Here is an 11411-nt window from a genome sequence, read left to right as displayed (position 1 = left end):
AATTATTTACACTTGGGGATCATGTCTGTCTTGTGTTATTTCAAGTCCTTGTCAGGGAACCACACAGGAAACCTACTGCATTTTTTATTGGTATATATATATATAGGTATCAGCTAAATTGTGTTTAGAAATATCAGTATATTGGATTTAACAAAAATCATCACCCTGCTTGTAATTATTTCTTGGCAATATTCACTGCGGGCAGTAAAGAGCCTTCACTGATGTAATATGTTTATAGAAATGCTTAGAGCCGAAATGTTACGCTGTTCAAGCCACAGGATGCAGCCATACATCTACAGTAGCAAGTACATAGTAAAAGAAGCAAATGGATCACTAAAATACAGAGAAACAGTAGAGCTAAAGGTTATAGTAACCCATAACATTGGTATTAATTCAGTCATATCCACCACTGATGGAACTGGGTTTATGTGTGCCTTTAGGCTCCTCTTTGTGAAATCAGGCACACATATAAATGTGAGGAAACCCGATTATTAGCAAAAATCAATTTCCACAGTCCACTTTGTCCTTGGTTAGTATCATGTGCTGAGTCGAAATGTCCTTAATTTAAGCAGAGATTAGCTTGTTTTCTTCCTGTTGTTATTGATGCCCCATACTAGAGGCAGCATGTCTTAGAATGTTATGACACTCATTTATTATGTCTATATAAAATCCAAAATATCCAGGCCAAGGTGATAAAATCTGTCAGGTATATAAAAAAAACAACGTGGTTAAAACTGATTAAAGCACTCTATCAGACACAATCCCTGAGGCATTTTACATAAAAATAACCCTGTATCTTTTTAAGTCTTTGATCAATACTGCAATTATCTTTTGATAACTGGATCTATGACACATCAGATTAAATTCAAAGCTTCCCCCCTGATATTTCAGAGCCAAATATAACATCACATAGAACCAAGATGGATCAAAGATAGTCAATAAAGATTTAGAATATGAAACAAGTTCAGTGTTTACTGTATGTTGGGTCAAATAGTTGCTTCGGCTGTATTTTTTTCTTAATCATCGGTAAGGTATTAACATTAACTCTACAGGTTGTGTAGGTAAAGCTACTCCATGTGTACAAAGTCCAAACTAAAGGTAAAGAGATAAGAGACCACTATCAGTGGAAATCAAAAGTCCAACAGCAGATCATTCTTTTAAAAATATTTTTCAGGCAGACTCAAGTACTTAGAGAACCACAATCACCCTAAGACCCTGAGTGCTTCCGGCAATTTCTGTGTCTTCTTCCCTGAGATGACACTGTCAATAGATTTAATGACTGGATGGCAATTTCTGTGGCGTTTAGTCACCCTGCCCCTATTAGATACAGTTGGCTAATAGCAGAGTAATCTTCTCTCATTGTAGTCACACATTATCTCAAGGCATTGCTGAAACACCTCATACTGCTGCAGAAATAATAGCTGTGACATGAGTTCAAATGATGGCACTAATAATAGGACACTAAACGTGTGCAGAAGTGAGAGCAGGCTGAGAGAAAAGCAAAACTATCCTGTGTCAATGAATGGATTTTTAGAAGGGCCTATTGTGCATTGGCCTCATTGTACAAATGAATCAGTGTGACCTCTGTTTAAAGTGGCTTTTAACATTTATAATGGGAGTCAATCAAACAATCAGCTGCAAAAATCATAAAATCCTCAGATCATGACAAAATAAGAAGCAACTTGTCTACACAGGATGACCAAAAGAAAAGCAAAACAACCTCAAAGAGAGGCAAAACGCCTACAAACAAAATGACCAAAAAGCTGTTTCAGTATAACCAAAAGATGACATAAAAGGTTGAAATGCTCAGAGTGGTGAAAAGGGATTAAACAGTGGCAGAAATGGGTTCAAAGGGGCAAAAATAGGCAGAAACAGGGATGAAAATGGGTTCAAAAGTTGTGTAAAGGGCTTTAAAGGTGGCAGAATGAGTAATTTCAACATCAGAAACCAGTTATTGACACAATTTTTAGCCTCACAACGAAGTAACTGTTAGCTAGAGGAAGGCAGAAGTATCAATGTTGACATGAGGCTGCAATGCATTTAGTGCTTAAAAAAGGTATTCACTCCATTGGGTGTTTTAGCCTCTTGGATTTATAAATTAATCGCAGTCTATTTAAAACTATTTATTATCAATGAGAAACAGATGTCTACAAGGTAACATCAGCTAAATAAAATATGTAAGGTAAAATAAGCAATTGCATAAATATTCAGTCTTTAAAGTCAGTGACCTAATTTCACAGAGGTCTGGCTAATTGGTGGTAGTAGTCTCACACTTAATGAAATGAGGATAACCTGAGAGCAGTGAATGGGTCTCAAGAGATTGTAGCATAAAGACACCTGTGTCTGGCAGGTCCAGTCACTGGTTAATCAGTATTCCTGACTACCATTACACCATGAAGACAAAAGAACACTCAAAGCAACTCAGAGAAAAGGTTATTGAAAAATACAAGAGAGGGGATGGATACAAAAAAAGTTCCAAGGCGCTGAACATCCCCCACAGTTCAGTTAAATCCATTATCAAGAAATGGAAGGAATATGGCACATGTGTAAATCAAAAACCGAGTGACCGTGCAAGAAGGAGACTAGTGCGAGAGGCCACCAGGTCATCTATGACTACTGTGAAGGAGTGACAAGCCTCAGCAACTGAGATGGGAGGGACTTTGCACACAACCTCTGTTGGCCAGGTTCTTCACTAGTCAAAACTTTATGGGAGAGTGGCAAAAAGAGAGCCACTGTTGAAGAAAACTCAGATTAAATCTCTACTTGAGTTCACCAAAAGGCATGTGGGAGGCTCCATGGTCAAGTGGAAGAAAGTTCTTTGGTCTGATGAGACCAAAATGGTGCTTTTTGGCCATCAGGCAAGATGCTTAGGTTGGTGGACACCAAACACTGCACATCACCACAAACACATCATCCCAACGGTGAAGCACGCTGGTGGCAGCATCATGCTGCAGGGATGCTTCTCGACAGTTGGTCCTGGAAGGCTTGTAAAGGTAGAGGAAAAATTTAAGAAAATCCTAGAGAACAATCATATTCAGTCTGCAAGAGAACTACGGCTTGGGAGGAGATTTATTTTCCAGCAAGATAATGACCCAAAGCATACAGTGAGAGCTATACAGAAGTGGTTTAAAGACAACAAGGTGAATGTTCTGGAATGGCTGAGTCTAAGCACAGACCTCAGTCCAATAGAGAATATGTGGCAGGACTTGAAAAGGGCTGTTCATGCCAGTGCCCTGTGCAACCTGACAGAGCTCAAGCAGATTTGCAAAGAAGAATGGAGTAGAATTGCAGTGTCCAGATATGCAAGCCTGATTGAGACTCATCCACACAGACTCAGTGCCGTGATTGCAGCCAAAGGTGCTTATACTAAATACTGACTTAAAAAGAGTGAATATTTATGCAGTCACTTATTTCCTTTTACATATCTGTATTTAATTGACATTACTTTGTAGAAATCTGTTTTCACTCTGACATTAAAGAGGTTTTTAGTAATTCATTTATTTATTTATTGTCAAAAAGCCAAATTATATCGACCATGGCTAATAAAATCAATAAAAGGGTAAAACAGCCAAGGGGTGAATACTTTCATGGGCACTGTATGACAGTTGTATCGGATGAATATTTGGGAGCTATTAAAGAAACAAGGGGTAGCATAATTGCATTAGCCTTCTTAACACAAATTTGAGTTACAAGTAACTTCTGTGTGCTTATTACCTTGACATGTTTTGACACCTATCTTATCACGGTCTTCCTGAGAACAGTCATGTGAAGACAGCAGGAAGTCACATTTTTTCTGCAGTAACAACAGCATCAATTTTTTTGGACTATAGTAGTTAGTGACTGTCAAATGAGGTGAAACACCTCAAGACTGCTCACAAACAAGCTTGTGAAAGTTGCAATGACTGGACTGAAAACGACATTTCTCTGTGCAGAGGCAGTGATGTCAGAGTATGTAAGAGCTTTGATGCCCACGTATTTGTCCTCACAAATGGTTGGTTTTGAATTCTCAATAAAAAAAGTATATACACTCACTGGCCACTTTATTAGGCACACCTGTTCAATTGCTTGTTCACACAAATAGCTAATCAGCCAATCACATGAGAGCAACTCAGTGCATTCAGCTACGTAGATGTGGTCAAGACAACTTGCTGACATTCAAACTGAGCATTAGAATGGGGAAGAAAGGGGATTTAATTGACTTTGAACATGGCATGGCTGTTGGTGCCAGATGGGCTGGTCTGAGTATTTCAAAAACTGCTGCTTTACTGGTATTTTCATGCACAACTATCTCTAGGGTTTACCGAGAATAGTCTGAAAAGAGAAAATATCCAGTGAGCTGCAGTTGTGCAAACAAAAATGCCTTGTTGATGTCAGAGGTCAGAGGAGAATGGGTAGACTGGTATGAGATGATAGAAAGGCAACAGTAACTTAAAGAACCACTCATTACAAGCAAGGTATGCAAAAATATCATCTCTGAATGCACAACATATTGAACCTTGAAGCAGATGGGCTACAGAGGCAGAAGACTACATCGGGGCCACTCTTGACAGCTAAGAACAGAAAACTGAGGCCTTGTCGGAGACAAAATGATATATTTCTGTTTCATTTTGAATTTTTTTTTTTTTAAAACATGTGATCGTTTCAGGAAATGTCCTCGTAAGCCCTGTTATCTTCCATAAATGTTTTGGTTTGAAACGCCCATGAGGCTTAAGTGGGCTATGCTATGTATGATATAATCGTTTCAAGAAAGATGCGGTTGGCTTTCCACACAGAGAAGAAATGGTAAGTGTTTACAGATTTGTTAATCTGGGACCCGGTTTCAATAAGTCACATTAACAGCCTCCCAAAATGCATTTCCGTGTGGATGAAACGCCGATACGACAAAAAACTTCTGCGTATACTCCTGAATTCGTCTCTGTGTGAATGGTGCCTGCGGCTCCAGTTTGCACAGGATTACCAAAACTGGACAATAGAATAATGGAAAACATTGCCTGGTCTGATGAGTTTCAATTTCAGCTGCGACATTCAAAATTTGGCGTAAACAACATGAAAGCATGGATCTATCCTGCCTTATATCAGCGGCTCAGGCTGGTGGTGGTGGTGGTTGAACAGTGTGGGGGATATTTTTTTGGCACACTTTGGGCCCCTTAGGACCAACTGAGCATCGTTCAAACGCCACGGCCTACCTGCGTTTTGTTGCTGGCCATGTCTATCCCTTTATATAGTGTGCCCATCTTCTGATGGCTACTTCCAGCAGGATAATGCACCATGCCACAAAGCTCAAATCATCTCAAACTGGTTTCTTGAACATGACAATGAGTTCACTGTTTTTCAGTGGCCTCCACAGTCACCAGATCTCAATCTAATAGAGTACCTTTGAGATGTGGTGGAACAGGAGATTCACATTAAGGATGCTATCATGTTAATATGGACCAAAATCTTTGAGGAATGTTTCCAACACCTTGTTGAACTATGTCATGAAGAATTAAGGCGGTTCTGAAGGCAAAAGGGGGTCCAACCTGGTACTAGCAAGGTGTACCTAATAAAGTGGCTGGGGAGTGTACATATGCCATGTAAAACTTTACAGAGAAGAATTCTTGAGTACTCTTTCTGTTTCAAACAACCTCTTGAGTTGAAGGTCTTCAGTAAACAGGGTGATGTTTCATACTGTAACACCAGTCTTTGCTTGCATTAACATCAACCCATTCACTGTTTCTGTTTTAATGAATATGGGATCCGCTCTTTTACACTTGATAAAATGTCTTATGCAGTACAAACATTTCAAGCTTTTGAAGCTCTTCTTGTACAAAAGGTGCACTACACAGCCGTATGTGTTTTTTTAATGGCTGCCAAGTCTTCCAATGTATGGCTGTGATCCACTTCTGCCACTGTCTTTGGCATAAGATAGAAGGATATATTATAGCCTAGCCTGTTAGTTCACCCCTCTGCACAGCAGGAGATAACCAATGTTGAACATGTAGATTACAGATTAGTGCAGGGGATTTGTAAACTAGAATATTTATTTAGCACTAGCATTCAGGAAGTCACATCCCTTTTTGCTGTCTGAGGCTGGGGTGGGGTAAAGATTATGACTTCAGATGCAAAAGATCTGTAAAAACACATAACACTGCTAAGAATTAAAAAAAACTACAAAAAACAAAAATAACAAAAATGTCTCCAACCTGTCCAAGTACCTGTTTCTCTCTATCTTGTCATCTTGCTTCAGGGGGCAATTATTACATTAAAACCATTTAATTAGACAGAAATGATTATGCAGTGATTTGTTGAATTGACTGCATAATCTCAGGGTGATAAATGTACGCTGATACCGAGAAGCTGAAAGCAAAAATTACCCTGGAGCTGCTGCAGGCTCATCAGTTCCACACTCACCTTCAACGGTTCAGGTTCAGCTCACAGCACAAACTGCAATTTCATAAGTGACTGACTATGCTGTGAATCTACCAGAGTAGTGAAAACAACATAGGCTTTGAGTGAGGGGTAATAAGCCTTTGCCAATGATGGCTGCATGTCTGTTTCTTTAATGTTAAAGGTAAAGTCAAAGCAACACAAGCAATTACTTTCTGTTTAAAGATGGGCATCCGTGTCAGGGGTTGACAAGGTTTAGAGATTTTAAGGAGTACTATCTTAGAATGGCTAAGGTGAAGAAAAAAGGGCTGTTACAGTGTTTGTAGATCATTATTTTGCTGTGCTGTTAAACAGCCTCATCAGGTTCCCTCTCAAGACTCCAGTGGCACCACGTTTGGCTGCAGCAGATGGTGAAAGCTCTGTTTAAAACTGCATACAAACACAGTTAAATTGCTGTTGGCGATAGCTTATTACAAAGTGAAGGCTTAGACGAGGGTTCTAGCTTGTTGGTTACCTCTTTTGCCTCATAGCAATGGGGTCCCTGGTTTGAACCCCAGTTATACCGGGCCTTTCTGTGTGGAGGTTGCATTTTCTCCCTGTGCATGTTTGAATTCTTTCAGGCTTCCACCCACAGTCCAAAATAATGCTCAATAGGCTGATTGCTGACTCCAAATTGCCCATTGGTGTGAGTGTAACAGTTTGTCTTTACACGTCAACCCTGTAGTGACTGGCAATGAGTCCAGGGTTTACCCCGCCCGGGATCAGCTGTCATTCCCCTTGAGCAGTGTAGATAATGAATGGATGTACTACAGTGAAAACATACCTATTTTAGTTCATGTCTGGTCAGAAAATATACCTCCTCTGCTCCAAATACAAGGTGTACACAGAAGATCTGACATTATTTTTAACAAGTTTTAATACTTTTTTCAAGATCCTCTAACTGTATTTTGCATCTTCATTTTCTAACCAGTTATATTGGTGACACAGTGATGTGCATGTTTTATGAAGACTGTAATATAAAAATGTGCCATTATCAAGAAAATGCAGACAGCATCTGTTATTGCAGTCTGCAAATGAAGCTTTCATTGAGATGCTAGCTATGCAAACATGAAAAGACTCTCATAGGCAAAAGCTTCACTGCCAAGCTGCTTTTGATTTTTAAAATCCTGTAAAATGTAAACAAGTTTCAGCCCCAACATCAGCTTCAACATCTTCTCCTCCAAACAATTCTCAGAAAACTTGAATTTACGTATCATTTACAGGCACACATCACTCCATCACAAAGTTAGTTTGCTAGCTAGGGACACAGAGGAGCTTTGGGAACACACTGATGGCTCAAGAGGCCAGAACATAAACAAATGGGCAGACTGGCATCGGATCTGGTAAAGTTTCATCAGAATCTCACTTGTGCTGAAAGCTAAATGTAAAAACAAAAGCAGAAAAACTGGACTTCAACCTTCTTTGATAAATTTAAGAATTGAAAACAGCTATAAAATTTAAGATCTAATGGTCACCCATTAAAGACTTTTGAATACTTCTTATTAGCCTTAATTTTTGCTTTGATTTATGAACTTTTAGTACTTTTTAAGACCCTGTAGACACCTTGAAATAGGCCTTTTTTAAATAACCAGCAAAATTTGAATTATCTTATTATTTACCAGATTTTTCATTTATCTAATGACACCACCACACTGTTACTTGGAGCCTAGTCTTGATCAGAATTTTGTTTTTTAATCTAGCTCATATTCTCTGGTTGTTCTTGGTCATGACAACTTTGTGATAACACCTCCTGTTCGTCTAATTTTGGGGTGACTGTGGCTCGGTAGGTAGAGTCTTAGTAGACACCTACTTTTATAATGGAAATGATAAACTAAACTATGCATTCTTAAACTGAATGACATATAAACCGGTTTAGGTGAGACAAGAATTACAAACAAAGCAAACTAGCCTGCAGAAATGAAGATGAAGATAAAATGCAAAGCAGGAATTCAAATGAGCAGGAGAAAAAAACATGATGTGAGAATAAAACAGCAGCACTGTTATCAGTGCAGAGAAATGTCAGCTTCTACTGGCTACAAAATGTCAACCAACAGATTACACTGTAATGGAGATGATACAGGTTTGTTTAGTGATTCTGGAATGATGCATTGTTTTTGTTTGTAAAGGTAGTTCTTCCTTATAATGATTTATAAATCAAAGTGCACAGAAAATGAGCTAACTAATGTCAGGTAGGTTTACCTTGGATGTAAAATGTCTTGTTGAGGGTCAGATGAAGCCAAAGCAAGCAGCTGGTTTGTAAGGCTTAACACAAAGACTGGAGATGGGAGTTAAGAGCTTGTATTGCTGTCTTTCAGCCAAAAAAAAAACCCAAGTATATTTGTACAAAATTGAAGTTTTAATTGGACTTAAGGGAAAATAGATGACCTTAAATTAAATTATGTAACCTCAACAGCAGAAAAGAAAAGGAAAACATCATTAAAACATGCCAATTCTCAGGATTAACAGGTGCTAGTGGGCATGCTTTGTCACCATGTGATGGAGTGGAGCAAGTTGTTTAACCATGTTATCACTCAGTGTTTATACTAAGCTAACTGCTGCTACATGTAGCATCATTTTAGCAACAGATATGAGAAAGTCAAACTTTTTCTTCCTGATTTCTGACTTATTAACCATTTGATTTGTTATGTTAATCCTTGCGTGGCACTATGGTTGCAGATTTTGTGAATGAATTTTTATGTTTGATAGTTAGAAATATCAGAAACTTCACTTGAAATTGCACTTAAAACAACATCTTACAACAACACAAAAAAATCCAAGGAAACAAAAGCCATTGATCCAGAAGGGTGTGATACAAGGAAGATGTATAAAACAATAGAAAAAAGCAGCAGTGGTGTGTTTTGACAGGAGGTCAGGGGGAGGGGTGGGAGCTGCATGGGTATTTGGGTCAACTGTGGAGCAATGGATGGAGCAACACTGCTGACAATGATGGGCAGAGATGAAATAAGAGACGACAGTGAATAGATTGTACAATAAATAAAATCCAGTTGAAAAGGGAATTTCCAGCCAGCAGCTGAGAGCAAAACAAACGCCTGGGCCGGATGTAGCGTGGAGTATGGCATGAGTGGGTGTTTATCACGCTTGGTTAATCCATTAGCTCCACGCAGAGAGGGGGCTTTGTTCAGGAAAGACCCTTTGCTTGGCTTGCAGAACGGCTGATCGCAGAGGAGGAAAAGAGACACTTAGTAGCTTTTACTACTTCATCATCACATCCAGAAAATGGATAAAAATGAAAAAGAAATGGTGACGATAAACTGACGTATGACTAATTTAGAGTGCACTATCTTTGTAGTTACTCCTCATAAATGAACAATACCTCCTTAAAAAAACAAAAACATTGGCAGCAGCCTAAAAGGTTTAGTCACCATCATGTTTCTTTGAGTCAGTCCCGTTTTGCTTCACTTTCATCAGCACATTCTTTAGCTCAATTCAAAGACTCAACATCCTCTCAAACAAAAACGAGACTTAAAAGAGCATCATGGATCTCCATCCCTTGAAAGCAAGTGCAAAGACACCTAAAAGCAGCAAAGCTCACAGCACAGCAAACCCAAAGCATGAACATGTCAAGAGAGTCAAACCCCACAGACAAAGAGCAGAACTACACCCAGACAGAGAGGCAGAGCACAGCCCCCCGCCACAGCAACAAAAGCTTACCCCCGCTCCTCCATTAGCATGGCTCAGGCTGCAGCTCGGAGAAAAGAGAGACACGTGGGCTCCTCCAGCAGTCAGCCCCTCTCCTCCTCGCCTCTCGTTGGTTTAGTTTTAGCGTTCTCTCTGCCTGCCTGACTGACTGAGTGATGGAGAATCAGCGTGTAGAGAAAGAGGAAGAGGAGCACTAATCTGTGATCTGAGATCTTCCTGCCCCGAGCGCTGTTCAGGAAAGGCTGCGTGTCTGTGTGTTTCTCAATGAGAGAGGGATAATCCTGTGGTGCTGTGCTTGAATGGTTCAGACAGAGCAGCAGTGAGGAGGGGGGGTACAGGGGGTGGAGTAGGTGGGCTGCTGCTGCTGCTGTTTATGAACTGTACTGTGGATGATGAAGTGTGGAAGTGGGAGGATCAATCAGCTTACACTGGTGAAACTGAAAGGTTTACTTAAAAAAAGTTAGAACATTGGAAAACAATCACACTTTGGGTGCTATAAAAGCAGTACATTGAAGGTATTACAACTAAAGTAAAATCATATTTTCCCACCATGAACAGGTTTTATTTCTACCTGAATCTAAAGAATCTGATAGTGTTCTGATTGTTAAAACAACATTTTTAAAAGTGCCTTCACAGGGTAAACTGGCTGACAGGTAGGACAGTTTTTCCATTGTTAAAATATAATACCATTAATCTTAATCTATAATCTGTTTCTATTAAGGATAGTCCAGTATATGGGTCTCACAGACATAACAGTTAACAGCACTACAAATAGGGTTGCTTATTAAAATCAAAATATTCTCAAAGATACAAAGACTAGATATTGAAAAGTCTGTGGAAAATGGATGAGTAAAGTTTCAAGATTTTGCTCCAGCTGGGATGACATAACAGTTAGGATGTGTGACCCTGTACAAAGGTAATAATCTTTGTTCAACTCAATTTAGAGGTTTAGCTGAGATTTATGGTACTGAACCACAACATTCACCACTTCATTCCTGTTTCTGACTCTGTCTACTGTTCTCAACACATTTAAGTTCCTTTGGTAGTCTCAGGTAGGAGGCAGGTAGGGTGGAGGTCTATCATCATGAGATAAGGACAATGCCATACTGAGTGTATGAGGGGTGGAGCTGACCCTGATAAACTTGAGCTGTTTGGAATTTAAAGGCTGTGGGCCAATCTGTGCTGTTGACATGGCAGCCATAAAATGATTAATAATTACACACCTCATGGTGGAATTTAGAACTAGGATGAAACTGTACTACTGATCTGTAAAAGTCAACACAGAAACTAGATGAAGAGCAGGGAGAACACTGTCACAGCCTCAGCTACAGCTCCATGAGCCTGCC

General features: G+C 39.5%; 1 protein-coding gene across 3 annotated transcripts in view; it reads right to left on the bottom strand.

Annotated features, from left to right (window-relative positions):
• The window catches only part of pacsin1b (protein kinase C and casein kinase substrate in neurons 1b), a 46843-nt gene that overhangs the window by 17297 nt on the left and 18135 nt on the right, over positions 1-11411 (bottom strand). Inside the window, exon 1 of one of the 3 annotated variants that reach the window (XM_041816408.1) lies at positions 10078-10194. The exons of the other annotated variants lie outside the window; for them this stretch is intronic. The gene's annotated coding sequence lies outside the window, so the exon portion shown is untranslated. Of the gene's footprint in view, positions 1-10077; positions 10195-11411 lie in introns of those variants that run through there. 3 annotated transcript variants of the gene reach the window in all.

This window comes from Cheilinus undulatus, linkage group 3, assembly GCF_018320785.1.
Source record: "Cheilinus undulatus linkage group 3, ASM1832078v1, whole genome shotgun sequence".
In the NCBI taxonomy this organism is placed as follows: domain Eukaryota; kingdom Metazoa; phylum Chordata; class Actinopteri; order Labriformes; family Labridae; genus Cheilinus; species Cheilinus undulatus.
The sequence above is the reverse complement of the archived record's forward strand: the minus strand, read 5'-3'. Positions and strand labels throughout refer to the sequence as shown.